The sequence below is a fragment of the Choloepus didactylus genome, chromosome 12 (genome assembly GCF_015220235.1).
Source record: "Choloepus didactylus isolate mChoDid1 chromosome 12, mChoDid1.pri, whole genome shotgun sequence".
Lineage (NCBI taxonomy): Eukaryota > Metazoa > Chordata > Mammalia > Pilosa > Megalonychidae > Choloepus > Choloepus didactylus.
In genome coordinates this window covers 6552802-6577213 of record NC_051318.1, presented here as the reverse complement: position 1 = coordinate 6577213, position 24412 = coordinate 6552802, and the positions used below count along the sequence as shown (strand labels likewise).

The following is a 24412-nucleotide window of genomic DNA, read 5'->3' as shown; positions in this document are numbered from 1 at the left end:
CTCGGAGCCACCGTGGGATAAGTCATGACCCTCAGAAAGGCACGTCCGAGTCCGAACCCAGTCCTGAGAGGTCAAACTGGAGTAGAGTGGGCACGATACCCTGACAGGTGTTGTTATAAAGAGAGAAAACATAGACGGACAAGGGACGAGGAGCAGAAAGCAGAGGACCCCAGAAGCTAGAAGGGGTCAGGACAGACCCTCCCCTACGGGGCTGCGGAGGGGGCGCCGCCCGCGAGCCCTCTAGCCTCCAGTGCTGTGAGGGAGCAAACTTTACTGTTTTAAGGTGCCCAGATGTGGCATGTTCTTCACCAGAAAGACCTGGCACAGACTTAGGAATCATTTAAATTTCCCAAATGGGGCAGCAACCCGGGAAGGGAGATAAACTAACCTTTCTCATTTGCAAAGTAAAGAAACTTAAAATGCATGGGGCTGGTGATTTGAATTCAGTTAACCTCTGCGGCTGGGACCGTGGGCAGGGGAGATGAGCCCCGGGACTGGAGCAGGCCGTGGGGGCAGCACATTTGCCTAGTATTCACCATGTGTGTGAGTGCAGGCTTGTGTGCATGTGAGTGTAGGTGTGTGTATATGCACACTTCCAGGTTTTTCAAACCAATGGGGTGCAGCCAATGGTATGTCCCGAGAGAGGCTGGCCAGCCGCTGGGGCAGGGCCAGGGCAATGGGGCAGTACCTGGGCGGGTAGGGACAGTGAAGGTGTAGGCGGGGACACTGCTGGGGCACAGGGAGGCATCCAGAGTCGGCACCATCTGCTATACAGGGAACTTGTCCTCCAGTGCACCCGGAACTAACCAGGCCGGGCAGCACTAACAAATTCAGGATCAAGGAGCGGTCAGCTCGGGGAACAATGTGGGAAGCACAAATTTCAACCAAGGGAACCCCCTCCTCCCCAGACCCAGCCTTCCTCCCTGGGCAGGAGAGGAGTGTATGTGGCTTAGAAAAGATAAGGTGATGGAAATGTTCTCTCTTTTGACTGCTGTTTCAATGTTGAAATCCTGGTTGTGCTATTGAACTATAGCTTTGCAAGAGGATACCATAGGGGAAAACTGGGGGAAGGGTAATTGAGATCTCTGTATTATCTATTACAGCTGCATATGAATCTACAATTATCTCATAATAAGTTTAATTTAAAAGTAATTTTACATATTTAAAAAATAATATTTTTAAAAGAATGGCAGCAGAGAATAAATTAAAGGAAGGAAGGAAGGGAGAGAGAGAAAGAATGAATAAACTATAACTATAAAAGTTGACTTGGTTGGGGTTTCCATGACAAAATTTTAAATGAGGAAGAAAAGGTGCATAATATGACCTGATTTTTGTAAAACAGACAATGACATAGACCTTTAAGTTTAAAATTCTGGAGAGAAACATCAATTTTCAACATGGATTTCCTTATGTAGGTAAGATCAATGGGGAACTAAATGTATGTGTGGTGGGGGAGGGGACTGGGAAGGTAGGGAGAAAGGGATAATTAAAATGCAATCAAAAAGTAAAAGGGGGGAGTGCACTAAAATTTATACATTTATGTGTGGATGATAAGCATTAAGAAATTAGAGGGAAGAAAGCTAGAATTAGATATTAATGATCGTAACAGCTATAACATTTATTCTATAATATATGATTAAGAACAGTTGTACAGTAATATGTATAGTATACTTCCTTTTTATAAAAACCAAACAACAAAGTGAACCAGCCAGCCAGCCCCTGTGCATGACATTTGGGGAAGCTTATCTGCAAAGATGGCTAAGGAAAACCCCTCCCATCCCCCTGTGTGCATACTCATTCTCCCATGGAAAGTAGACTGTCTTTCCCCCACCCTTTGAATCTGTGCTGGTGTGATGTGACCGACAGAAACCAGGGAAGTGGAAACGTGCCATTTCCAAGCCTAGCCCTTAAGATGCCTAGTGGTTTCAGTCTTCACTCTCTTGGAGCCCTGGATCTGGAAGGAAGCAGCGTGAGTTCTGCAGGAAGCTGGGGTGCCAGGCATAGAGTGAAGCCATCTCGGATGTGCCAGCCCTGAACTCCCAGAATGCAGTGTGTGTCCCCAGCCAGCACTCCCAGCAGCAAAAGAAGCTCCAGCCAGTCCAGCTTCCCCCAGAATTGTGAGAAATGGTGATTTATTGTTGTTTTAAGTGATTGTATGTTGGGCTGATTTGTTACATAGCAATAACAATGTGAGTCATGTTTATTTTTATGTAAATATTTGTAAGAGAAGAGAATACTATGAATAAAAACAAAACATGCTGGGCAAAAGTGGTTGTTGGGGCAGTGGGTGCAGGAACATGAGAGGAGATGATTAGCTTTCACTTTACACAACTGTACATTGTTTCACTGATTGCTGCAAGTGCATCAATCCACATTTTTAAAAACATCAATTAAAGAAAATTTTTACAAGAAACATGTTATTTATTTTTTAGAATTGGACTTTGGGAAAGTGTCTCCCTCCTCATTTCATTGGTATTTTCTGTTGTTCGAAGTAGTATTCTGCAGACCTCAATTTCAGATGGTTGTGTGCAGTGTTGGTTTCATAAATGCCTTTATAAATCAATTTTCCTTAAAAATAAGGGCCAAGAGAATATGCATTAAAAGTGGGTGTGGATTGGCAACTAAAATATCCTTAATCTTCTTTAAATATGCGATAAAAACTAAATGAGAGATAGGCATTAACAAAATTAGTTTTGAAATATTCACACTGACGTAGTCTGTAAGATACATTAGGAAAGCTCACAAAACATTTTATCGACCTATAAAGTTTTCTCTAGCTTTCTTGGTTCTTAACAAGTCTATAGCAATGATAAATCTGCAGGAAATTCATCAGAAGCACGAGAAAATGATTTTTTTTTTGCCATTGGCTGCAGTTTTCCTTTTTCATTAACCTTAATATTTATTGAAGCTTGATTTCTTTAAGATCTTCCTGAGTTTCTTATAGACTAAAATTCCTGGAGAAGGCCATTTTTATTAATTCATTTCAACAGATTTATATCCATAGTGTCTACTATGTGCTAGAAACTGCCAGGTGTTTACAGAAAAAGAATGGGAGAATAAAAAAGAGGGAAAAAACAGCCAAGGAATTATCAGTACTTAGATTATAATCTAGTGAGAAAAGTAAAACCTTTTTAACGGAATAAATAATGTGCTAGAGGTAAAGCTACACAAACTAGACAGGGTAGATTCCACTTGAGCTGGTCTTATGTGTAAGAGTTCGGCAGGCAGACTGCAGGCATGTACGAAAAGTGTGGAAGGAAGAAAGACTAGCGCGGTGTGATGATGGACGGGCATGTGGTTTGATTATGATGAGGGCATTTGATGGTCAGGGAGAGGAAATGACAGAAGCAGCACAGTACTGGAGTTAAAGACAAGGATGCCAAGACAATTAATGGAGGAAGAATATTCTTTATAAAAAATGTTGCTGAAACAACTGGATATCCATATGCAAAAGAATGTGGTTAGACTGCTCCCTTACACCATACACAAAAATTAACTCCAGATGAATCGGAGACCTAAATGAAAGAGCTAAACCTTTAGTACACTTAAAAGAAAATTTAGGAGTAAGTCTTCATCCTTGGGTTAGGAAAAGCCTTCTTAGAAGTGACACCAAAAGCACAAGCAACGAAAGATTAAAAAAAATAGATAAACTGGACCTCCCCAATTTTTTTAAAATTGTGCTTCAAAGGACACTATCAAGAAAGTGAAAATATAACCCACAGAAAGGGAGGTTTATGCAAATCATATATCTGATAAGGGATGTAAATGCTGAATATATAAAGAACTTGTATGACTTAACAACTAAAAGGCAAATTCCCTATTTAAAAATGGGCAAAAGATTTGGACAGACATTTTTCCAAAAAAGATATACAAATGACCAAAAAGCACATGGAAAGATGCACAACATCATTATTGATTAGGGGAATGCAAAACAAAATCACAAATGAAATACACCTTCATACCCATTAGGATGGCTATAATCAAAAAGATAAATAATAGTGTTGGCAAGGATGTGGAGAAACTGGAACCCTTATACATTGCTAATGGGTATGTAAAATGGTGCAGCCTCTCTACGTCTGGAGGCAGCCTGTGCCCTGCTTCCTACTGGGAGAGAGACTTTCAAAGCCATCAGAAGCATTGTGCCCATCACCATCTGAACTGTCTGGAGCTGTCAGAACAGGCACGTGAAGGTGGGCACCATGGGTTTGAAGGATCAGGTAGCAAACTTGCATCTGATCCCATTGCAGGCTCTCCCCAACCTCGATCACACTGCCACGGGAGTGCGCCCAGGCAGGAAGCCCTGCATGGCCAGGGTGCTCTCCCTCCGGGCCAAACCCAATGGATCTCAGCAGAAATGAAACACCTCCTCGAGGGGTGCATTTGGAGAAAAAAATGGGGAGAGGACGTTTCTGTTTACTGCAATGACTGGATGCTTCTATGGGAATTCAGTGGCCATTGGCCATAAAATATCCTGACTATCCTGAAAACCATGGGACAGCCCTGCATAATGAAGAATTGTCCTGCATTCTACATGATTTCCAAATCTCCTATCAGATAAGTAACTCCACTTTACATATATAAGCAAAAACGTTTTTACACTGATTTCAGTACATTGAATTTTCCAGCAATGAAACTACTATGTAAATTGGGGGAAGGCTCTGCCTTGTTTTGGTTCTATCTGTATCAAGAGTTGTTTCCACTGCAGAAAATCATGTCAACCAGGGCAATGCTATTGATGATATTGGGATTGTCAATTTAATGTATCAGGATTAAGCTGCATTTGTAACTGCTGTTTTTGTTGTGAATACATACATTCTTATTATAAAGTGTTGAACATGCCCATTTATATTAAAACTGTTTATTTATGGGGTACCTACGTTTTTCAATACTGTTCCCATGGATCTATCACACAATTTCTCTATAACTTGTTATAGCAGAGGTTCTTTTTCTAATTCATCTCCAATTTTCTGTTGCCTACAGAAGGAAATGATCTCTAAGGTCTTTTTCAATATGAGACTAACTGTATGCATTACCATGTGATGGGATTTTAAGGAAGGTGATATATTTTGGTCATCCTTTGTGCCTACTCTGTCTCACACTATAATCCAGGGTAATAATTATTGCAACCCCATCCATAAAAAAAAGCCCAGCTCATCTGCAAGAATGTCAAACTTCCTCATTTATTTCACTCTGATAGTCCACAATTTGTTCTGCTGCCTAATCTTCAATTAAAGTTATTTTCTTCTGTCATCACACACTGTGAGTCTACCTGTTAATACTCATCCAACCCTGGTTTTATTCTAATTCATCCTTATCTTCTCTCTTTCATTTTCATCTTCTCCCAAACAGCTTCTGATAGTCATACTTCTTTTAAATGAATACTATTCATTAGAAGTATCTATTTCATATCCTCAAATATAGTCAAGCTGAGCATTATATATTTAATACATAATTATTTAATTATAAATTACTTTCCTTTTTATTTGATTTATTACATTTAAGTCATTACATTGGTTTTTATGTATCTGTAAATTTCCCTTTGGAATAATAAATGGTATATTTGTTATAAAACCGAACTGAATGAAATATCTTTATATTTTTATATTTATATAACACAAAATTCATATATAATCAGCATATAATCATATACTTAATATATAGATACATAATTATATAATCAAAGTAATTACATATTATATATATAAATGGAATCTTTGTTATATTACGATGCCATAGTACTCTTAGTAGTGTAACAAAACTCTTTTCACATTTTTTTTCTGAGAAAACAGAATGTGACTTACCCAAGTTTGCACATGGAAAACGAGCTTTATATATTAAAAGTGAGAACGCCTTGGTTTCTCCTCTGATCTCCCTTTATGGCTCCGTGTTCACCTTGAACGTGCTTTTCCACGTGCCCCTTGGGTCCTCAGTGAACAGGGACTGTAGGTGGAAGACAGTGAGGAGACCTGTGCATGAGGCTAACTGCCAGCGACGACGATGTGTCACAGCTGCCACCTGCAGGTGCTGTGCTCAGAACACCCTCTTTGTGCTCGCCTACAGTCCTCATCATGATTTTGCAAAGAGGCACGCGGTTATCTATATTCAAAGTGGAGGAAAATGAGGCTTAAACGGTGCAATAACCCGCCCTGATCACAAGGCTAGGAAGTGACACAGTCTAGACTCATACCCAGGCCCCTCTGTCTCCAAAGCCCATGCACATGTCTTGCCTCCTAAAAGAACAGAGCTCTTTACTTTTGAATTAAGAAATGGAAAACAGAAAAATAATATTTTGGATTGCAGAAGAAGGTAGGAATGCTTTCCATAAATCCATTAAAGGAATCAGTAATCTCTACAAGTATTTTAAGTCAGAATGACGAGGGTAAAGAGGTTACAAACCACACTGCTGGCTCACGATGCTCACTAGCAGTGCCATCCTGACATCCTCTTTCTCACCCCTGGGAACTGGTCCAGCCGATACTGCTGTCCACAGGGACACACCAAACAGCAAGTCACAAAGTGACTAATAAAAAGACATTATAACGTGCGCTCTCCAATAATAGTAACCGTTAGCATGCATGGCTATTTAGCACTAGAATGTGGCTAGTCTGAATTGAGATGTGCCATAAGTGTTAAAATACACATTGGATTTTTGAATATGCAGCATAAAAAGACTGTAAAATCTCATTAATATTATTTTACTTTGATTATATGTTGAAATTATATTTTGGATAATGGGTTAAATAAAATGTCATTAAAATTAATTTCACTTGTTTCTTTTTAATTTTTTATTGAGGCTAATAGAACATTCTAAAGTGCCTACTTGGTTCACATTTTACCATGCATTATATTCCTATTGTGTAGCATTGTTGTAGCCTATAAGTATTCCAAACCACCAACCGTCAAATCAAATCATGGGAAAAAATTTTTGAGAAACAAAAATAAAACAACAACCAACCAACCAAACATCCCAAATTTAATGTGCTAGAAAAATTATTTGATTAAACTTCTGGTCTTAGTTTTTGTCTACCACTTAATAGATGTATAATCTTTACAAATCATTTAATGTTTATTAACCTCACTTTCTATAAAATCAAAGTAATAACTCTATGGCTTACCTCACATGGTTGTTACAATTATAGAATGCCTATTTCATCCATTCATCTATTCAGTCCATTAAAATATATTGAGCCCACTCTGGCAGGTACTAGGGAAACAAAGAAGGAGTCTTGGTGCCTGCCCTCAGGAAGCTAACAGTCAAAATTATAGAACATTATCGGAGCACTGACAGAGGCCATCCCAAAGTATTCTACACTGGTTGACTCTGCTTGGGGGACTAAGGGAAGGCTCAACAGAAGAAGCAGCCTCTGATCTGCTCTTGAACATGACGAAGAGTTTGCCGTGTTGGAGAAGTCAGGGAAAACCATGTCTTCATCTCCCCAAGGTGTGAAAGGCAGGGTGTGTTCAGTAAACAAGAGGGGGGAATACAGAAGAAGTAGCGTGTGCATCCAGGGTTGGCTTGTGGGTTAGAAGGTTCTGATGCTGGGAGAGAGGGGGAAGAGGAATCAAAAGTATCTGCTGGGATTTGGTGATGATGCTCATATTCCACGGTGATTTCAGAATCTCTGTTCCTTTACCGGAGAAACATGCTTACAAAAGATAGATCAATTTGCAGGATTTGATAGAATAACATTCAATGATTAATATCAGGAAAAGTTATTTGGAGCAAGAAATTCTCTTTTTTTTTTAAGTGTATGTCTGCTCTTTGGGTTTGGGCAATACCTCATTAAAGGGCCTACATTTTCTACAGGACAACCCCGGTGCTCCCTAGGGGGTGGGAGCCTATGAGGAATCATGTAGACCTACCACCCTTTTCAAAGACCGCATTCGTAACTAGAGATAAAAATTCGTTGCTAGAGAAAAGCAATTCAACTGTAGTAAGCCTGAAGTCATTACAGAGTTTTATATTTTTCCATGGGGCTATATTTATTTATATTAAAATTACAATGTAAATAGTGGTATATGAATGACACTTTCAAGATTATGTGTTTGAGTACAACAAACTTATAAAATCCAATTGCCAAAAGCAAAAATGATGACTGTTTTTAGCTCTTGTATTTTCTTTAATGCCCCTTTTACAGATTGCTGCTTCAAGAATAATAAAAATAAACACTGAATAATGTCAACTCTATTTAGAATATGTGGATATACCATAGAATCTTAAAAAAAGAATTAATGCTATATTCTCAACATTAGGTTTATCTGATTTAAAAAAATCAATGTGCTTTACATAAAAGTAGAGAGACCCATTTTTAAACATCAGACATGAAGATAAAAGCATGTTGTTACTGAATAGAATTTTTAAATTTTTTCCTTTCACATTTTTCCAGAATATATTTTATCATGAAACAAACAGGAATTAGGGCTATAAGACCATTTCTAAGCTGAGGGCTGTCATTTGCAATAAATGACTCTGAACAACAAAACAAGTTGATACTTCAGGTTTCTGCCTGAAGAAATTACTGATTATGTTATAGAAGGATTCTCTTGGCAAGATAATATTCCTTTTCTTTTGTCGACAAATTACCTCCCAGGTATTGTAATTGCTTTCTGGTCACGCTCTCACCTTTTCAAGGTCTCACACCCTACGGAAGCCCCCACCTTATTGCCCAATAGACCCCAGAAGAACACAAGAGGGGAAACTGAGCCCCATTTGGCTTTTATCATTTAGAGTTTGCTCAGGTCTAGCTTCCTTCGAAGGCATCCCAGAAGCAACAACAAGGAGATCCAACCTCTTGCTTCACTTTAGTTTTGCTCCCCAGATCTCATTCTTTTATAAAATATTCCCAAGGGGCCAACTGAATAAAGGTTCAACAACCTGAATCACAAAAATAATGTTTCCTTGATTTTATGGAGCATGCCTGTGTCTCTGCAAGTTCACACTCTGAGAACAGAATAGAATAGAAAATATCACGTGTTTTGCTACCTCCATGTATTCTGTTTATTTGCTCTCTTCCCCCACTAGCCATGAGCTCCTCTAGGGAAGACACTGACTTTTTTTTCTTTGTGTCCCCTCTAATGAATCATAGTGCCTGTTTAATAAATTTATGAATACATAAAACACAGTAGTTGAGGTTCATGGACAATCAGTAGCAACTAGCAAATTCCCCTCCAGACATCTTAGCAAGAATTTTTTTAGTGAAAGAAATGTGGTCTTGGAAATCAAATAAAATCAGCTTTAAATTCTAACTCAGACACTCATTGAGCAATTTGACCTCTTTGATCTTGTTTTTTTATATGCATAAAATGGGCAAAATACCTCCTAGGTCATAAGGTTGTTCTGAGGATTTAATGAATGACTATATGTACAGACTGTATCCTCATGCTTGCTGGGCACATAAGAGGTGCTCAATAAATATTGATCCTCTATCTTCCTCCCAAGTCCTAGAGGTATCCTTTTCAAGCTGGAGAATGCAGCAGTGTGCCGGGAGGGTCAAAAAGCCACTGGATAAATACAATCTTCCTGCTGGAGATACTTTTCTGCATGGTACATAATGATCTTAATCTGAAACAACTATTCAGGACTCATTCATTCAAAAAATGTTTTTTGAACACCTACTATGTAGCAGCAGTGTGTTGAACGCATGGGACAAAATAGCAAACAAGATATGGACCTTCTAGTCCAGTGGAAGGAGGGAAGGAAGGAGGGAGGGAGTAGAAAGAAAGAGAAAAAGAGAGAAAGAGAGAAAGAAAGAGAGAAAAAGAGAAAGGAAGGAAGGAAGGAAAGAAGGAAGGGAGGGAGGATCTATTTATATATAAAGTCTGGCAAGTCCTCTAAAGGAAGCAAAGTGGCTGCAGAGAAAAAAAATGAGTATGGGGAAGGTGCAATCTCTTTAGCCTGATGGTCAGGGAAGATGTTTTAAAGCAGGTGGCTTATGGATTGAATGAGAAGGGGAGAGCTGTGCTAAGAGTTAGGGAGGGGCATTTGAGGCGAGCACACACCAATGCAAAGGTCATCTCAATTTTTAAGGTAAAACAGAAATTTCTTATTTGCAGGTTGGGCTACTTCCCCCACTCCACAGCTACCGAGGGCTCTTCTGTAGGGGTTTGAGAGGCATTGCCGGAGAAGTCCAAGAACTCCACCTGGGAGAGGCAGGAAGGGTGGATGGAAAACATTCTCTGTTTCCAACATGTATTTAAGTTGGCAGCTTCCAAAAGTGATAAGTAAGTACTCTTTTTCACCTTGAACAGCTTTCAAGGAAATAAAGTGCTACAGTTCAAATATGGAGGAAATGATTGTATTTTAACTAGATTTTATACAGTTCTTATGCTGTATGGGCACTTGCATTTCAAGATACAGATCCACACTAATTAAAATCAAATAAAACTAACATTCCTTGCTTACATACTTTGCTTCTTTGTTTCTCTCGTGTGTGCATATTGCCACAGAATGGCAACAGCCTCTCATATGGCCAACAGGAAATCACAATTTAAAAACCTTATGAAATTACTGAAAATTTCACTAAATTGTCACAAATGTACTAAAAAGCTCTCATTCACCAAAGAAGTCTAGGAGAGGGGATTTCAGTTAGTGAGCTCCTTGAAGGAGGGATAATTCTAATCTTATTTCCTTTTGTATTGTAATGCTTTGCCCAGAGTGAGGGACACAGTAGCTGCTCATCCAACATTTGGTGAATTTAATTAAAATTATAATTTCAAATTGGTATTGGTAAGAATCTCTTGGGCTCTGACATTTGTCAGTATGATTAAATTCTAGTGAAACAGAAGAATATGTACACTCCTCAGTACATAGATTTTTTCATAATAATTGGATTTGACCAGTGCCTTTCACTCCCCTCATACTCAGTGTTCCCAACGCTTGTGAAAACTATTGCTGACAGATCCTTCATGTTCTTGATAATGGGCCTAACAAAAAGCCATAACACAATGGCACTGAGAAAGCAGAAAGTAATTATATTACTTGAAGGGGAGATAAATAGTTCTGGCCATGAAACCTGTTCTTAGAGTAGTTGTCCTTGTTGCCTTAGTGAAATTACTGAGAAAAATTGTGTTCAAATTTGTAAACGGAAGACTATTAGTCAGAGTTGAAGGCCTTAAGGTGAGAAGTGACGATTTCAGCCAAGTTCAGATGTGAGTTTTCACCTATAGACTTTAAAACTGTTATTTAAACTAAAGAGAAATTTATCACAATTTTAAAATGAACTCTACACTGTATGCTGAGAATAATGCATCAGTACAAAATTCAAATACTCTGGATAGCATTCAACACCATCATTTGGCTTTAGTCTTTGTGATGGCTAAGTTCACATGTCAACTGGCCAGGCTGTGGGGTCCAGTGTTTGGTCAAGCAATCACTGGCCTGATTGTTCCTGTGAGGGTTTGTTGACTGTGCCTAAGGCTGATGCATCTACAGTCAACAAAGGTTGACTGTGCCTATGGCCAATGTATCTACAGTCAACAAAGGAGATGCCTTCAGAATAAGAGGCGTCTCCTGCCCCATCAGTTGAAGGCCTTAAGGTGAGAAGTGACGATTTCAGCCTATATGTGTTGGTTCTGTTTTTCTGGAGGACTCTGACTAATACAGTCTTCCATTTACAAATTTGAAGAAATGAAAAAACACAATGAAAAACTGAATTTACTGAAAGCAGTCAAGACTGGCCTTCAGATGGCCTCCTGCTGCCTCTGCTTGTCTGCTCTGCATCTCTGTTGCATTGGGCTCTACTCTTCCCTCACTAGTGACTGCAAAAAGAGGAGAAGGTGGGTCAGACAGTTTTATAACACAAGAAGAGTCACCAGGAATCACCTGACAAGTGCAGTGAGCTCGGGTCAAGGTCACTTCCTCCTTCCCGTGCTCTAGAATGCACCAGTCAAGAAGCAATGATGGGGGACCAAGTTAGAATCAGGGAGCCAACCTCACATTCCACAGTCAGCAGGAGGGAATGACCATCAAAATTTAAACTGTGAAAATGACTTAATTTGAAAGATGAGGTTTAAAACAGTGAGGGCAACTGTAACTCGAAAACCCAAACTTACAGACTGTTGTATATTTGTATGGAAATCTGAATCAGGCTTTTAAATTCTCTTATGATATATACATGTAGGCAAATTGTTCTCCAGCTCTGTCACCAGTAGTTCCTATTCCCAGAGGAAATATTTCACTCTGGATGTGAAAATTGACTTGACTCCATTCTAGTTTCTGCTTGCCTGCTTGCATATTCAATTTTTTTTCTGCCAAAATGAAACACTAAATTGCAGAGTGGTTAAGCAGCTAAAACGTCAGTCTCTGTTTGACTGAAACGCACCGTGTGACCCCTGAATACACATGGATAAGCACCCATCCAGGCTGGGCGTCACTCCACATCCAAACCACCAAAGCCAAACGTCCCCACCAGAGATTCTGTTCGATTTAACTTGTTAAAAAAGTACTTAGCATTTCTGGCTGGGAGTTAGAGGCAGTTGTTTCCATCTACCTCGACTGTAGCTTTTATATGATGGGATATGCTTATGATAAGAAGAAAATAGATCGGTCACATTCTGGGTATCACTTTGTCTAAAAGCTTCACATGCTGCTTATCTGTGTAAATCCCTCCTCTGGTCATTTCAGGAGTGAAACACATACTTTGCTGAGGGAAATGCAATATAAATTCCTTGAATTCAGATGAGAATTTCAACCAGAGAGATAAAGCACAGAAGGTTCTGCTTTGGCATAATTCACCATTTGGATACCTTGATATGGTTTTAAAAGGGGGCTCTGCTTACTACCCACTAGGGTAGACGCGGACATGGATAAGATTGTGCACATTGCTGCTGTGAGCAATTCACAGGAGAGCAGGTGCAAACTGCCCGGTGGTTTTAACGGTCGAGTTGGTGAGCCCACTGGGCTCATGGAAGATCTTTTCCTGACAGAGTTCCAGCCGGTCTCTTGGCCAGTGATTCAGGTGTCAGGGTCTCTCCTGCCAATCTCTCCAAGAGGTGGAAGAAGAGCAGGTGACTATTCCAGGGATCCGAGGCTGAGATTTATCTGAACTGGATTAGTTTCTGATTAATGAAGGAAAAGGTTTTTGCATAATGAACTGGTTATCCAACAGATTAAAGAAAAAGAATATAAGAAAATATAAATACAGATAAGGTCACCATTACAGTATTATTTTTTAGTAGCATTATTTGACAATATTATTTCAAAACCAGGCTTTAAAGATATAAACTCAGAGAAAATAAGTTTTAACTTCCTTGTGGAATGCTTCCAAACACATCTAATTTTCAAGATATGTAGAATGCATGTAGTGGAATCAAACAAAGATTTTGCAGTGTTTTCCTTCTGTGTCTAAGTATGTAAATGGCCACATGAAATAAATACAAGTGAGCAAAGACTTCAGAATGATGCATCCACGATGACTGACAAATAAAGAAGGAAACAATAGTTGCTAAAGAGTTGGTAAGAAATGACAATTTAGGGAATTGTTAGCTGTTATTTTACATAGTCAATGAATTAAGATAGTCAATAAATAAGATGCAAAAATTTTGATATGCACAAAACATTTCCAAATATAAAAAGCCACACAAACAAAAATTGCTCCCCTTCATTTATGCCTCATTGTCAAAAGGATTCAGCTTCTATGCAGATGTTTCAGTATAGGTGACATCTTTTATTTAATTGCTACTTAATCTCTAGCATATACTTCAAGAGAAAGACTCGTTATACAAAGGAATTTCTGTGTGAAGTCAGCTTTACAAAATGAGGATTAAATTCACTGTCTTGGCTGCACAAGGACTAGAGAAAAACTAAGTGAACCAATCCAGCCTTCGAGACAATAGGACACATTGTGATTTGAAGTCACACTAGGGCCATCCATTTTCCAGCAGCAATTCAGCAAGTCTCCTGGTATGGTTACATTTGTTATGACTAGATGAGGCTCTTCAAAACCTTTATAAATAAAGAGCAAAATGTATTCATCAAGGAGACTTACCTGCCTTCTCTCTACCTCACTTGTCAGAAGGCACCTGTAAAAAAAAAAAATCACAACTCTCAATATCCCAAAATTACACCACTTTTGACAAGAACGTCATCAAGTTTGAAAAAAAAATTAGACTGTACAGTCAGAATCAAATGGCCTCCAAAAATGAAAACAGAATGCCAACCAGAGCATTAGGAGCAAATGATTGTAGGGGCTGCACAAATCATTTATTTTTCTCTGACTTAAGTAATGGTTTACCTGAGCCACGTGTCCATCTCGTAACTGAAGATAAGGCCCAAGTCCAGCGTCTGCCCTCCGCCCACTGTCCACTGCCCTCCCATCACTAACAACCCCCTGTTGCTGCATCCAGGCCCTGCCCTACCTCTCGGGAACCTGACTGCTGTGGGTCCTTCTCCCTTCTGGAATATTCTCTTCCTGGGCTTTTGAACTCTTGTGCTGTCCCTGTGCCTTTTTTCCTCTCTGCTTTCCTGCCCCTTTCCTGATGGGCTCCCCTGTTTCGGCTCTCCTTTTGTGTTGATCTTGTTTACTTTAGTTTTACTTTGTTTTGTCTGGGATGGGTGCTGGGCCTTCTGCCCTTCTCACTTTGTACTTTGTCCCCAGGTGAACTTTCCATCTATGATCTGACCTCCAGTTTTATATCTCCAGCCTGGATCTCTTTCCTTGATCTCCAGGCCCATAGAACAAACTGTTTCTTGGACAATCTGCATCTGTCTGCATTTGGATCTTCACAGTCACCTGAAACTCCATTGTTCTAAAGTATCCTCTGACCCCCACCATCCCCACCCAGCCCCAGTCAATCCTTTTTCTTGCTCCTGTCTTAGAGAACACCATCACCAACTACTCAGTTGCTCAAATCAGAAATCCAAGGATTATCTTTGACTCCTCCCTGCCCTTCTCACTAAATCCTCATGACAGCCACTCCTGAGTCTTGTCTGAATTCATTTACTGTTTTTCCTTCCTGCTGCCATCTCCTGGGCAACATCTGGGTCTTGCCTAGATAATTCTAATTTCATTCACCTCTAATCTACTCTCAGTCAGTGTGATCATCCTAAAATACAATTTGATCATGTCACTCCCTTTCTTAAAACCCTTCCATGGTTCCCCGTTACCTTTAGGATAAATACAGTTTAATGGTTAAGATTGAATGTTCAGTAGTTGTGAAGAAAGTCACCAGCAGCAGGACCACTGGAAAGTTAGCACATTTCCCTAAGCCTCACTTCCTCACCAGTATAAAGGGCTGCTCTGAGGAGCACAATAATCCATGTGATGTGCTCAGCCCGACATGCAGCACAGAAGAAGAAAATAAATAGTTGTCTATTCTGCACGAAATTCTGAAAAAGAGGCTTACATTTTATTAACTTTTCCAAAACATCAGACAAATAATACTGTGTGGGAGTCAGGGATGAAAGAGGTAAAATGTTTGTGCAGGTTAAGTTTTGTCCCTGATGCCACCTTCCCTCCCCAGCCCATTTTTTATTATTTCTCTCTCCTTGCTGTGTGCTTCTATTCTGTATCTGTTCACACTTGCCCTAGGCAAAAGCCAATGCACAAAAAACACTGGTGGTTGATAATGAAAAGATTCACTTTCCCCAGGGATGTTCCCAGGTAAAGGGGCACCATCTGATAACAAACTCCAAGTAATGACCCTCTAACGCAAAACTTCGGGCGTGTCACACAGAGAAGAGAGGTTTTTCCAGAGTTCCCGAACAACATCACCTAGGCGGCTGCTAACTGATCCAGAGAGAACTGAAACCAAATAGAATTCAAATGCTTCTGACTTGGTTTAGAAGGAAATTTATTGAGTGACTATTTGACCTGGAATAATAAGTAGAATAAAATTAGAAAGTAAAATAAGTTTTTGTTTCCCAAACATGATGGGACATTAAGCATTATTTTCTAAATGTAAAAATAGTAATCATACAGTGTAGAAAAAAGCTTAGTAGGATTCTTCAGGTTCAGCTGTTTAAAAATTCTCACTTAGTGAAAAGCAATTGCTGCAGAGAAATTTCAACCTGAGGACATGAAAGAAAATAAAATGTAATAAATGGGCTTTCTCAACCACAACTTGAGACTAAGTACAAACAGAGCTACTCATACATTAGGAATAGTAATAAATAATCCTCAACACAAGACCTGACCTCCTGTTACTTGATTCCAAAATAAATCACTGCAACCCAAGTGGAATAGGGATTCCCAGATAAAATAGAAGTATTTGACAAAAGAATGGTCAAGAATTATTTAGTTCTAAATGTAGTATGGAAATACTATATAAATATATAGGATATAAATATATAAGTATATAAATGTATATAGAAAATGTGAAAATTTTAATATGAACTCATGTGATATAAAGTACAAGATAAGAAACATAGAAATTAAGTGCCTGCAACTAAATCAACAAAAGTTAATTTTACAGTGTTGGTAAAAAAGGAAAAATATTACTAAGGTACAGAGCTGTTAGAGATATTTGGAAATGAATGCTAACACACATAAGCATTTCCAAATTGCATGAAAAGTTAGAAGCAGAGATGGATGGACATTCATCTCTCAGGAATGTGGGTGAGGCCAATAATAAAAGTATTAGATGCATTGTTTATAATGTCAGTTCTAAAGCTGTGAGAGTGAACACACACTTCCTAGGGACATAAGCAATATTTTAACATCCTTTCATTAAAAATCACTAAATGCACACAGGCTATTGCAACTCCTATGTTTCCTTTCCTGCAGCCTCCCCCTTAAAATCCTCTGTTTGGAAATACAAATAATAGGGTGGCTTCAGACACCAGCAATATAACACACTGATAGAATAACTCTAAGACCCAAAATGTGATAGTAAAAGAAGATCCAAAAGGCAGATGATAAAGGAACTGCTACTATGTTGCAGATAATTATTTACGCTCACAGTGCCGTCACGATGTTGTGGTTGGCTCTGGAAACATGAAGAGGGGTACACACTCTAAAGCAGAATATAGGATGTTGTCAGTTACTCACTCACGCCAGTGTAGCTAGATGATGGGTTGTTTCTCTGGTCCTTTGATTTGATGGATACTTACTGAGTGCTTGCTGGATACATGGATATACACATTTCTAGCACTGCACCTGGTGCTTCCCATTTTCTCCCTGCTGTCTAAGTGGCTGGGAACAGGTAAGTCAGCCTACCTGGAGATTCAGGAACTCCAGAATTGTAGAATTATCTCATGGATGAACTGTAGAAATTCCCTTTGAAGTCCATTTAAGAGTCACCTCATTTGGGAATCCCAGAAGGTGTGAAATGACATAATCTTTCCAAAGTCATAGTAATCATAAATCCATATTCACACAGGCAGTCAAAGGACAACACCATTTTATGAATTTGCTTTATGATGTTGGTAGATTTAGAATGCAATTGCTTTTAAGAACAAATTTACCCAGTCATGTATCCTTTGTCCTCCTAGACAAATATGCTAGCATAAAATGACAAAACTACACAAAGTAACCACAACCCAACCAAATATAGATATATATATATCTTTTAACTGAGGGATGGGGGGGGTTAGGTCCCTTGGGACAGGTGATGATCAATCAAGTCAATAAACACATTAACCACTATTGTCCAGGTGAAAACTCACCTGCTGCTCTTGCAACACCAAGGTCCCTTTGTTCCTAAATGCCCTTATCTTAAGCCTTTAAAACTAAATGCAGCAAATAAAATCCCACAGCAAACAGACTCAGATAAACAGGTAAGCCACTTTACTATTTGCTCTTTACTTTGTCCTGAATCCACCTGCTGGTTTCAAAATCAGTAACTTATATTAAGTGATGACCTTGATTTAAGGAGGTACAGAGTAAGGTCTCAGTAGCAATGAGGAGATGAGGTTGATCACGCAATGACCCTAGAAAATCCAATTCCTTGGACAAGTGTAAGGTGGGTCAGTATTACTCACAGTCTTTGACCCCACAAATTTAAGGTGGATTGACTTTGTTGTAGATGAATTCATATCTCAAAAAGATTTCTTCCTAAATCCCCCTTGTGTTAGCTAACTCACAGATCATGTACAGATTATAGGTGAAAACGAAAAAGAAAATGAAATATTTAAAGGCACTCTAATCTGCATTTTCAGAGTCGTTTTTAAAAGCCCTGCTTGAAGAAGACTCAACCAAAGCATCTTTAATGATTAGGAATTAAATGAAAATGTTCTGTTCCTTACTCAGCATACTAAATCATTATTAGTGACTTTTAAATGTGAATTCAAAATATCAGAAGCATGACCTTGCAGGGAAGTTTCCAACACTATTTTTCCTGCAAAAATTCTATGCAGTTGTTCCTGGTTATTCATCAAAGCTATCCCCTCCTGGACTTATTAGATGGAGAAAAAGCTAGTTGTAGCTCCTGCTCTTCCCCTTTAGACCTGAGAAATATAAAGTAATGCTTATTTTCAGCAATTGATGAAAATCTCAATAAATCTTAAACATAAGACTCAAATGCCATTCTACTTTTGCACTTAAAAAATACATCAATTCTGCCCATGACGTTTCAGTCTTCTACTTTTAAAGTTAAGTTTTGGTATATGTGTATTAGTATTCACATATTTAAGTGGAAGTAGTAAGTAATACATAATTTAAGATACTTAATATAATGCAAAAAATAGTCTTTACCAGCTCAGTGAGTCTAAAATGACATTATTTATTTAATAAGCCATGGCATTTTAATAAGCATTCTTGCCATCTGGTGCTAATAAAAAGGATTTTGTATTTCACGGCTAACATTTAAAGAAAAGGCACAACTGTTTTTTGCTATGTATCACAGACCGCAGATGGCACAGGCCACATTTGGGTGGCTTCATTTCCTTCTTGATTAGTTTATATAAAGAGGCCACTTGTTTTCTCTCTTTCCATATATGTTTTATGTAGGATTTGGACCAAGTCCCAGGCATGAATAAATGAAGGAGGAAAGGAATGCACCAAATGAAAAATGAAGTTTCTTAATAACAAAACTGGTTATAGAATTTTCCTGGATCCAGTTTAGTTAATATAGCTTATTCTAAAACAATGATTGAAAGAATTTTGCATCTGGATAAATATTTGGAGTAACAGTTCTCCAGAACTGCAAAAACAAAAACAAAAACATGAGGGCCTAAAATCTTCCATCTTTTATACAGCTACATTCTCTTGGGGCAAATCTTGACCAACCCTTGAATTAGGGCAGATTCTGCAGGAGCTTGTGTGGGCACTGTCGGGCCAGCCAGGTGGGCATGGCAGCCTTCAGGCACTCTCCTTGCCTCCTTGTCTCCTCCTAGGGAGAACGGGAAGTGTGGGTGCCCCTGCTCCTCCCTGCTCCGGGCCTGTGCTTACAGAGTCCTGCTCCCGCATGGAAATCTGGTTTGGGCTGAACCCTGACCTTGATTAATACCAAATACCAGCTCCTTACCCCTTCCTCTGGAAGATGTCACTACTCCTCTATAAGTATCAACCCAATAGTACAGAAGATAGATCATATGAAATTTCACTAGATACTGTTAGAAGAATTCAAAATTAATCATTGAATCATCAAACTTGAACATTATCAGATAATAACAGAAATACTATGCTCTGAGTTGCTCAGGGTAAGAGACAAAAACTCTGAATACAATGCAGAATGGGTGTGCAAATTAATTAGCCTAAGATCAAACATTTCCCCCCTTATTTAGCTCAGAATTCTTTAGTAGCCATAAAAGGTATTTGTTTTCACGGTTTAACTATGGATTTTCTAATCAAAGAAAACTATCACAGACCCACGAAGCACTTTCAATGTCTTGGCTCCCGCCCAACCATAACTTTGTGGGTAAGTAAAGGACTCCAAGATTTTATAATCTAAAGGGAGAGATAAGACATATATACACAGAACAACTAGAAAAGCAGTTGAGTGCAGCAACTATCTCAATACGGAGTAGACAGGTTTAGATATAAGTGCAGCCAACACTCAAGCATACCTTAAAGTTCATAGTGAAAGAATGTGTGTGTGTTGTTGAAAATCTGGCTATATTAGGAAGAGGCTGGGTTCCGTACCGACTGATCACAGCTGGGGCAGAGGACAGCCCCATGACCACAAGGTGCAATGTCTGCAGAGAGGAAGGACTTGGGGACAACACAAAGGGAACAGGGGAGGTTTAGAGAGCGAGCATTTAAGACGGCGCCTAAAGAATGTGCTCCCCGGGAAAACAAGAGGCAGAGGAGAAGTCTGGGAGGAAGAACAAGGTAAACCGAGGAAAGGGGCAGAAGGGAGTCGGGGTGTTTGGGAAAATGCAAGTGCTCTGATACGTGGTGTCAGTGATGGACAAGAGCAGAAAGAGACGGGGTTACAAAGACAGGAACGGGCTAACAAGGGCGGCTCTACACTCTGCTAAGGAGCTGCAAGTGAGGAGGACCCTGAAATGCAGGCTCCATAGGGGTCAACCTGGAAGCAAGGTGAGGGATGGAGCTGAGGAGGAAGCCAGGGAGCACTGGGCACAAGCCTGGGCTCGGGGCAGCCCAGGTGAAGGATGTGAGGACGCGGGCGAAGCCCTGAGGGAGGAAGTGAGGGTCAGAGTGTACCTGGGAGGCAGCTGGTTAATGGGAGGAGGGAAGAGGGAGAGAGACAGCGAGAGGGAGGAAGAGGGGGAGAGAGGGGAGGTTTTCAGGTTTTGTCTTGGGCATCCTGGTGGCCAGAGATGTGATGTTGATCCAGGCAAGTTATAGAGGAGGCAGCGAGGAGTTTGGAGAGTAAGGGAAGAAGCTCTACATTTAGACACGCAGAGTTTGACACAACTTGGAGCATCTAGCTGGGGCTGCAACCTAAGCTGGAGCTCAGGAGAGTGAGGTGGGCTGGACCTGGAGCTCAGGAGAGTGAGGTGGGCTGGACCGATATGGGGTATCAGTGGACATTCCAGGCCTGGAAGGGGTCGGGATTGTTCAGGGAAAGTGCGATTATACTAAGAAAGCCAAAAAGGAGAAGATTGAGGAGAAACAGCCAGAGCAGGGAGCGGGAGTGTATGACAGAAGAAGGGAGGATTTAACCAGGAGGAGGCTTAACAGCAAAGGAATGAAAATTGGTAACTCCAAAGTCCCTAAAAATTGGTAGTTATGAACTGAGCTTGGCCAGAGGCAGGGGATAGAAATTAAAATAGTCTAAAATGTAATAAATGGAAAATAAAGTAGGATCAGTCAGAGCAACTGAATCTCAAGAGCTGGGCTCAGAAAGGCTGAAGGAAGTAAAAGTGCCTTAGAAGGAGGCAGTTTGATGGAAGTTTTTTTTTTTTTCCAATTAGAACAGATTTCAACACTTTCAGAGCCCAAGGAGAAGAAACTAGTGAAGCTCACAACTGGAGATACAACGGAGCAAGCCCCCTGAGCAGGGCAAGAGTAGGCCCAGGAGCCCAGGGCCTGAGGGGGAGGAGACGAGGCGGGGGGCAGGGGTCCTGACAGAGTGAGGGGAGGGCCATGGTGATGGGGTTGAGGGTGTGCACACTTGGTGGCCCCTGGGTTCTCAGGGGACATGAGGGCCAGGAAGGGGGAGGGACGCAGAGGAAACTGCTTACTGTTTGAAAAGCAAGACAGCGTCTCCCTCTTCTGAACTCTTGAGATACTCAGACTATAGTCTCCCACTTAAAACTAACTCTCAAATTATTATACAACTCAAAATTATTCTCTAGTTAAATCATAAAATTTGCCTTCCCTTCTCAATCAAATTGTGAGTTCCAGAAAATGAGGACCATGCCTCTCCATGTCTTTTAAGGCACTGTGGTACATGGAAAGACCTGGGTTTCGGCGTGAGACACTTTGGGTTTGAACCTTGAATCCAGCTTTTTTCAGGCACATGAGTCTGGGCCACATCTCTCATGTGTCTGGGACTTGGCTTCCTTCTGTGGAAATGGGGATAGTAATGGCGACCTTGGAGGACAGTAGAGACAAAATGAAAGCTGGCGCCACCTCTCAGCCACACCACTGAGCACTAGGCTGAGCACGTGATACCTTGAACCTACACGTCCTGAATAAATGAGAAACTGGACCACTTATGTGGGTCTACATGAAATTCGCTCCCTATTCAAATAGGGAATATTGTGTAACATTACTGCAGCTGTCCTGGCATGTCCCATTTGGTCCTTTAGGAACCGGGCCACGTCCTTGCTTCCAGGCAGTATTTCTTAATAAGATGAAGATGTCGGTCCGCCGGTGCCCGCGGCAGGCCTCCTTGGGCAGCATCCCTGGGGCTGGGTGACTTCCGAGTCGTGCTTGCCTTGGCCTGTAGTCCTTGCTCTGAACCAGTGCTGCCAGCTTTCAAGATGGCACAAGTTATATAGCAGCAGATTTCATTAATGCTTCATTTTCTTTATAAGATTGGTTTGGGGTTAAAAAAAAATAGCCTCATGCCTAAGGCCCTGAAAATAGGCCAGTAGAAAAGAATCGGGTTACTAGTTCTGGACACATAGCCCCTAGAAAATGTCCAGAAGTTGGATGGCTTACTCTTCAGTCCTGGCCCCAGCCAATTACTTTCTGAATGAATCTTAAGTGGCCCTGAGAAAAAAAGACTTTTAAGAGCATGTTTTCTTCTGTATGCGGAGGAAACACTGATTTGGCCTGTTTTTGGCGCATCCTCTCTGTTTTGAATTTGAAGCCACAGAAAAGTCAGTAGTTTAAGGAAATGCCAATAAGAGCTGAAGAACAGGCGACGATGATAATATAGTATCCATACTTTCTTCTAAAGCTATTATCAACAGAAATGTAATCTAACATCTTCTTTAGACAATATGATGCATAAATATTTTCCAACATGTTACCATTAAAAACAAACAAACAAAAAGCATTCTGTAAAAATGGAAAGTAAAAATAAAAAAGTTTAAAAAGGGTGTTTTGGTCCTGCTGGCTCAAGAGCAGGAAAAAAAAGGCCTGAATTCGTCTTGCCTCTCTGTTCCTGCCAACCTCTCCACGAAAGTGCTGATGAGTAGTAAAAAGAGTGAATGGAATGTAGCAGGAAGGAGAAACTTAACCCACAAGTGAAGCAGAGAGTCCTTGAATAATCAATAAGAATTTTTTCCCTCCCTGGGCTCGGTTAGTGCCTCATGTCCTAACAAGTCGAGGGCTTTCTACAGATGGTGGCCGTGCACATGCACTGCTTGGGTGCTCTGCTGCAGGGAGCATGGACCCCCGTGGTGCTGCCATCCCCAGGGCTGAGGACTCTCACTGCCTGCAGTCTGGGTGCCCACACGGCCCTTTCTGGCCGGAGGTGGGACACTTCCAAGGGGTGGCCTTGGCACCAGGACTGGCCAAACCTGTCTTGGAACTGCACTGCGACCTGAGACCTGACTTCCCTCTCTTCTTCCATAAGTGTCAGACCGGCATTAGGGTACAGAGGCTCCCCCCATCTTTCCTTGCTCCCCGTCAATAAATCCCTTACAGATCCAATGCCATCTTAGTGTCTGCTTCTCAGCAGACCTGAACCAACACACTCTTCCACTATCTTATGTTTGTTTGAGGGTCATAAGCAGGTATTTCTAGAAAGAAAAACTAAGGCAAAAAAGAGATTTAATAAACGGCTAAAGGGCACGTTATAATTCAGTGACCTATCTCAGCCCCAATTAGGGCCTGGAGCTCCTGCTTCCCCACAGTCTTCATTTAACAAGCATTTATTGAATGCATGCCCTATGCCTGCCACTGAACTTGTCCTGAAGCAAAGCGCTCCTGTTGAAGGGTTCTGAGCAGGAGGGTAGCATGCTCGGATTCGTGACCCATGAGATCATTCTGGCTGCAAAGTGGAGAATGAATTAAAGGGGTCAAGACCAGATCAGAGGGGTTCCAGGGTGGTCAGAGTATAGACAGACAGAGTTAGGGAAATGACCAATAGGGAATATCGATAGGATGGGTGACTTGGACTGGGCCCTGGGCTGGTTGGGGAAGAGAAGAAAACCACATTCTTGTATCTCCCAAAGCATTTGGCTGACTTCCATTCAAAGAGGTCTAAATAAAGGTATTTTTACTCTAGTCTCTTAAAGTCCAATGATATAATGGAAAACAGGAAGGAAAAAAAAAAAGAAAAAAGGAACACCCACCCCTCACCAATAAACCAGATGCCAATTACGGTGCAGAGCTTTGCCCAAATGAGGACACAGCTGGCAGACACAAATCTCAAACTCAGAACAGGGTACAGATTTCATCAAAAATCAGTGTCATGCCAGCGGAAGGTCTACCCATGGTTCTCTGATGAGGAGATCAATTCCAGGAGAGGCTGGGGGTCCTGGGAGACCCCTGCATGCAGCTCTGTCTCCCCAAGTGAGGCCAAGGAGTCAGGTCATTTCCCTGAAGGATGGAGGAGAATAACCAACGATCAGAGCTTCACTGTAAATTACACTGTCCTCTTGGAAAGGGGTCGCAGCTCAAATCTAGCCCCTTTCCTGTTTTTGTATGACCTGCTGGCCAAGAACATTTTT

At 40.6% G+C, this 24412-nt stretch overlaps 1 long non-coding RNA gene across 6 annotated transcripts in view; it reads right to left on the bottom strand.

The window, feature by feature from the left end:
* Positions 1-2400: 2400 nt before the first annotated feature.
* The window catches only part of LOC119507057, a 117714-nt gene continuing 95702 nt past the window's right edge, over positions 2401-24412 (bottom strand). For 3 of the 6 annotated variants that reach the window (XR_005211119.1, XR_005211121.1, XR_005211120.1), the window contains 3 exons: positions 13986-14019; positions 5802-6096; positions 2401-2568 (listed from right to left, as the gene is read on the bottom strand). This is a non-coding gene — a long non-coding RNA (uncharacterized LOC119507057). Of the gene's footprint in view, positions 2569-5801; positions 6097-7115; positions 7945-13985; positions 14020-24412 lie in introns of those variants that run through there. The other 3 variants (XR_005211122.1, XR_005211123.1, XR_005211124.1) reach the window with 2 other exon arrangements.